The sequence below is a fragment of the Oncorhynchus gorbuscha genome, unplaced genomic scaffold (assembly GCF_021184085.1).
Source record: "Oncorhynchus gorbuscha isolate QuinsamMale2020 ecotype Even-year unplaced genomic scaffold, OgorEven_v1.0 Un_scaffold_11211, whole genome shotgun sequence".
Taxonomy (NCBI): domain Eukaryota; kingdom Metazoa; phylum Chordata; class Actinopteri; order Salmoniformes; family Salmonidae; genus Oncorhynchus; species Oncorhynchus gorbuscha.
The window spans coordinates 1,129-7,811 of NW_025753818.1; the positions used below are offsets into that span (position 1 = coordinate 1,129).

The window sequence follows — 6,683 nt, forward strand, 5'->3', positions numbered from 1 at the left end:
AGGAGAGAGAGGGAGAGGAGGAGAGAGGGAGAGAGAGGAGAGAGGGGTGGGTGAGGAGAGAGAGGGGTGGGTGAGGAGAGAGGGAGAGAAGGAGAGAGGGAGAGAAGGAGAGAGGTGGGTGAGGAGAGAGAGGAGAGGAGAGAGAGAGGGAGAGAAGGAGAGAGAGAGAGAGAAGGAGAGAGGGGTGGGTGAGGAGAGAGAGGGAGAGAAGGAGGAGAGAGGGAGAGAAGGAGGAGAGAGGGAGAGAAGGAGAGAGGGGTGGGTGAGGAGAGAGGGAGAGAAGGAGGAGAGAGGAGAGAGAAGGAGGAGAGAGGGAGAGAAGGAGGAGAGAGGGAGAGAAGGAGGAGAGAGGGAGAGAAGGAGGAGAGAGGAGAGAAGGAGAGAGGGGTGGGTGAGGAGAGAGAGGAGAGAAGGAGAGAAGGAGAGAGGGTGGGTGAGGAGAGAGGGAGAGAAGGAGAGAGGGGTGGGTGAGGGAGAGGGAGAGAGAAGGAGAGAGGGAGAGAAGGAGAGAGGGGTGGGTGAGGAGAGAGGGAGAGAAGGAGGAGAGAGGGAGAGAGAGGAGAGAGGGGTGGGTGAGAGAGAGGGAGAGAGAGAGAGAGAGGGAGAGAAGGAGAGAGGGAGAGGAGGAGAGAGGGGTGGGTGAGGAGAGAGGGAGAGAGAGGAGGAGAGAGGGAGAGAGAGGAGGAGAGAGAGGAGAGAAGGAGAGAGGGGTGGGTGAGGAGAGAGGGAGAGGAAGGAGAGAGGGAGAAGGAGGAGAGAGGGAGAGAAGGAGGAGAGAGGGAGAGAAGGAGAGAGGGGTGGGTGAGGAGAGAGGGAGAGAAGGAGAGAGGGGTGGGTGAGGAGAGAGGGAGAGAAGGAGAGAGGGGTGGGTGAGGAGAGAGGGGTGGGTGAGGAGAGAGGGGTGGGTGAGGAGAGAGAGGGGTGGGTGAGGAGAGAGAGGGGTGGGTGAGGAGAGAGAGGTGTGGGTGAGGAGAGAGGGAGAGAAGGAGAGAGGGAGAGAAGGAGAGAGGGAGAGGAGGAGAGAGGGAGAGGAGGAGAGAGGGAGAGGAGGAGAGAGGGAGAGGAGGAGAGAGGGTGGGTGAGGAGAGAGAGGGGTGGGTGAGGAGAGAGGGAGAGAAGGAGAGAGGGAGAGAAGGAGAGAGGGGTGGGTGAGGAGAGAGGGAGAGGAGGAGAGAGGGAGAGAAGGAGAGAGGGAGAGAAGGAGAGAGGGGTGGGTGAGGAGAGAGGGAGAGGAGGAGAGAGGGGTGGGTGAGGAGAGAGGGGTGGGTGAGGAGAGAATGGTGTCTAGTCTCTGCTAGTTCCTCAAAGACCGAAAGAGGAGAGATAAGCCGTTATGATTGAGGTGCGTTCCAGGTCCTCTTCATTGCAGTCGAGCTGCACATCTCATGTACATCACACACTTCTCCAGGCATTGATATCCCATAATGATCATCTGAGCAGCCCAACTGTAATAAAGAGGACCTGAGAGACACATACATTCGGGTATCTGGAGTGCTTGGGCCAGCCGTCGACGGCCACCATGATCCTCTGTCCTGCCAACGTGGCCGCCTGGCGCGTCTCTATACGGATCCTGGGGATACGGCGGTCGGCTGGGGTGAAGAGGTGACGGGTCGCCTGGGAAGGGGAGGACGGGGTATAACAGACCAGGAACAATGAGATATCTTCGTCAGCACAAAACTAGTACGACAGACGATAAAAATAATCACATGAGAAACCAAAGCATGGTGGTATATGCATCCCTATGGATAAATACTCATGTAGGCTTGATTTGATTGATGTGTTGATTGACAGAGCAGAGCGAGGTGATGCTAGTTTACCTCTTTGATTTGGGACAGGAAGAGCATGCCACAGAAGGGTCTCCAGTTCCTCTTGATGATGCCCACCACCCTGCCTGTGGGCTTCCGTGACGCCGCCCCAGACGGACCACTCTTCAACTCTGCCTCCTCCTCCTCTGTGACATCATCCTCCTTGGGCCCCTCGTCCTGCAGCACCACAGAGGACGGAGCCACCCATTGGTTCAGAGGCAGGATCTCCACAGCAACCAGGTCCTGATGGACAGCCCTGTTCAGGTTCTGCAGGCCTTGGATCAGAACCTGAGGGGCGGGACAGGAAGAGGAAGTGTTACCATGGTAACCAACGCTGCTTCGTTTACATTTCCCATCCAATCACTCACTCACTCATCCCCATCTCGCCAGCTGGCATTTAGAACAGCACAAAAAGATTCTCCACTCCTATCCAATGGTAAAGGAGGAATTATACTGTTGATCACTCACTTTTCCAAACCAGGTACATGAACAGAGGAGTTAACTAACCAGGTACATGAACAGAGGAGTTAACTAACCAGGTACATGAACAGAGGAGTTAACTAACCAGGTACATGAACAGAGGAGTTAACTAACCAGGTACATGAACAGAGGAGTTAACTAACCAGGTACATGAACAGAGGAGTTAACTAACCAGGTACATGAACAGAGGAGTTAACTAACCAGGTACATGAACAGAGGAGTTAACTAACCAGGTACATGAACAGAGGAGTTAACTATGTCAGGTTACACGGCCTGAATCCACTAATGAACACGAGCTATGCTTCAGCAGCGCTCACCTCTGTACTGTCATCTCCTTCTCCGTGGACGAACACAGTAGCCTCCAGGTAGTTGTCTCTGCTAGCCCGGAACGTTCCCTGTTGGAAGGTCCCACTCTTAATCCCAGACTGGATCCTAGACAGGGGCAGGTGCTCCGGGAACAACACCTTACTGCTGGTGATCTCATTCTGGGGGAGGGAGAGAGAAATTAAAGGGATAAATTACAGGAATAACCATGAATATGCAGATCTAACTGTCTCTATGAATATGCAGATCTAACTGTCTCTATGAATATGCAGATCTAACTGTCTCTATGAATATGCAGCTCTAACTGTCTCTATGAATATGCAGCTCTAACTGTCTCTATGAATATGCAGATCTAACTTTATGAATATGCAGATCTAACTGTCTCTATGAATATGCAGATCTAACTGTCTCTACGAATATGCAGCTCTAACTGTCTCTACGAATATGCAGATCTAACTTTATGAATATGCAGGCATAACTTTATGAATATGCAGATCTAACTTTATGAATATGCAGATCTAACTGTCTCTATGAATATGCAGATCTAACTGTCTCTATGAATATGCAGATCTAACTGTCTCTATGAATATGCAGATCTAACTGTCTCTATGAATATGCAGACCTAACTTTATGAATATGCAGATCTAACTTTAATGAATATGCAGACCTAACTTATGAATATGCAGATCTAACTTTATGAAATGCAGATCTAACTGTCTCTATGAATATGCAGATCTAATCTTATGAATATGCAGATCAACTTTCTATGAATATGCAGATCTAACTTTCTATGAATATGCAGATCTAACTTCTATGCAGATCTAATGAATCTAAAATAGCTGTTATAAAAGCAAATATGTAAATGTGATAATGTGTAGATATGAGTTACCTTGTCATCGTTGGTCAAAGCCAGTCGATCCACCAGCTCAGGGTTGGCTATCAGACTTCTGACTTACCTCACCTGTGTGGAACAGAGGACGGATGAAGACGGCGCATCTACTAGAGTAAACACGTAGTCCACATCTACTAGAGTAAACACGTAGTCCACATCTATCAGAGTAAACACGTAGTCCACATCTAGAGTAAAACACGTAGTCCACATCTTCAGAGCAAACATGCAGTCCACATCTACTAGAGTAAACACGTAGTCCACATCTTCTAGAGTAAACATGCAGTCCACATCTTCAGAGTAAACACGTAGTCCACATCTTCTAGAGTAAAACACGTAGTCCACATCTACTAGAGTAAACACGTAGTCCACATCTTCTAGAGTAAACACGTAGTCCACATCTACTAGAGTAAACACGAGTCCACATTCTCAGAGTAAACACTTATCCACATCTACTAGAGTAAAACAATACATAGTCCACATCTTCTAGAGTAAACACGTAGTCCACATCTACCAGCAAACACGTAGTCCATGATCTTAACAAGAGCAAACACTCAGTCCACATCTACTAGAGTAAACAACAATTTAGTCCACATCTTCTTCTAGAGTAAACATGTAAACCAATAATTTCTGGGAAAACATGCAGTCCACATCTACTAGAGTAAACACATAGTCCACACCTACTAGAGTAAACACGTAGTCCACATCTACTATGAAAGTAAACACAGTCCACATCTACTAGAGTAAACACTCTTAGGTCCACATCTGTTACCAGAGTAAACACGTAGTCGACATATTGAACACACCTAGTATTGCACTTTGTGTTTACAAAGCTAAAGACAAGAACACCAGTCTCAATTCCTTAAAAATGAGGTAAGAACAGAGGTCTCATCTTGGGGTACTGAGGTAAGAACAGAGTTCCATCTTGGGTACTGAGGTAAATAGATATTGTGATATTAAAGACAAGAACAGCGTCTAATCTTGGGGTACTGAGGTAACGGAGGTGTCTTGTTTCTTACATCTGTATGTGAGCAGGCCGGACTCCTCTGCTTTCCTTGTTGTCCTGGCCTGGTCAGCAAAACAACCTTTTAACCTCTTGTCCGCGGGGGTGTTGTTCAGGGGTGATCACTGTACCACTTGGTAGATAAGGCGGATGGCTCTGTCATTACGATCGCTGGCGCTTTCCCCCTGCTCTCTCTCTATATACGTTTCTGGGAACAGAATAAGAATACAACCATACGCCGCTTTGAAAAGCATTGATCACAAATGGATGGACAGTTAAGGAGTCAACATGCTCTCAGTTTGGCTGGCGACTAGCCTGAGCTAAATTTACTTTTTTTGCCTAGGAGATCTTAGTCACGCAATTTTCCATCTGATTAGGATGTTAGGTGCAGTATTTCTCAAGAGAAAACGTGAATAAGAACAGTTTAAAAACCTTGCCCAAGTCCAAAAACAAACAAAAACAAACTAAATGTTGTTTGTCGTTTAATATCACGCAAACTCTCCCAAACTGTTTTGGTTGGGAAACATGCTGACTTCAGTCTTGCTCCAACTTATTTCAGTCAATTGCTACATTGGCGTCAGTGGTGGGATAACCCCAAGGGTCACTGATTCAAAACCAAGTTAGGGTGCACCCTCTTAAATCACTACAAAACAGTCAGTTATCTAAGGCAAACAGTATATATCTATTTTCTACCTGTGATGTTCATTAGTGAAAGTGTAAAGTGTTTTTCCTTGTCGTGAAGGATGTCTTTCAACCGCTTGTAGATGGGAGCGCTCCTGTGGCGGACCTCTTGAGTACAGTCTGCAGAATGATCACGTTCTTGATCAAGGGATCCTCCAGGATATCAATCTACAGACATTAAAAGGGATACTGACTCAGCGTGTAGAATGTCACACCTGAAAGTTAGTCAAATTAGTGTTAGCTAGATCAGGTTTTTGCCCCAGCACTACATAGAGGACTGAAATATCAAACTCATCATCAAGCTTTGATTATTTTAATCAGCTGGGTAGGGTACAAACCAGAACGTGCCACCGGGGGACGGGGGCAGGACCGAATTTGCGAAACCCTGAGCTCGATAAGTGGGGTTCACACTTTCACTAGAGGCGTGTGAATGTAAAACTGTAGTGATGCGGTGGGAAAATCTAGCGTTTACTTTAGACATGTACTTTTATTGTATTAATTTGTTGTTAATAATACCGTTTACGTTAGACATTATTGCACAGTAACTTACCTGGCTCAACACAATATTTGTGTCTGGGAGTAAATAGTGTGGGAAAGAACACAAGTTGCTTTCAATGCAAGCGTCTTTCTGCAACACAGTCTCTTCTTGCTTGCATTCTGTACAAACTTCACTTCCGCACCAAATATCGTCTCGCAGGTAATGCTCACGGACTATTTTCATGATCCCGCCTGATCGGGTTTTCTTTACGAAAGTTTTGATTTCAACATAACTCGATAAATATATATCACAACAGTAATTTTGATACGTTTTCTATTCATAGGTGTACATCAACAAACATTCCACCGAGACCGATGTACACATCGTGGAGGGGAGGGAAGATAAAAACGTTCCCGGGGTTTCTTGTGACGGATCATATCTGATTCATATTCTATTGTGAAAGTTACCAGATACTTTGTGTACTTTTTATACATATATCAATGACATGTGTATTTTAAAACAATATAGGGGAATTTTATGATAGATAATTAAATATGTCATAATTTAATATTTTTCCAACTCTGTGTAAAACTTTTAAGGCCATCTTCTTTTCTTCTTCATTTGAATGGCGGTGTGCAAACCAACGTCAAGAAGCATTTTACAGCGCCGTTGCGGGCTGGAGTGTCATAGACACAGTGCAAGTGCTCATCAACAACACTTGCATGCATAATCAGGGTGTATACGTCGTCATCTTGTTTCCTTAAACTATACGGTCAGTAGCGACAGATAATGTAATAACTGACAATAATGGAATATCTGGTAATAATGTGATAACTTTTACGTTTAACATTTTATAAAATGCTGATAATGTAATAAATTGCCAATAATGTAATAAATATGCTGAACGCATGTAATACCCATTGAGCATAATGTAATAGTTACTACAGTTAGTTATTACATTATGTGCTGATTATGACAAAGTGTGTAACTTTTTTTTCATGACAGTGTAATGACTTCAATCAA

At 45.4% G+C, this 6,683-nt stretch overlaps 1 pseudogene; it reads right to left on the bottom strand.

The window, feature by feature from the left end:
• Nucleotides 1–1,266: 1,266 nt before the first annotated feature.
• LOC124030404 lies at nt 1,267–6,411 on the bottom strand (annotated as a pseudogene).
• Between the last annotated feature and the right edge of the window lie 272 nt (nt 6,412–6,683).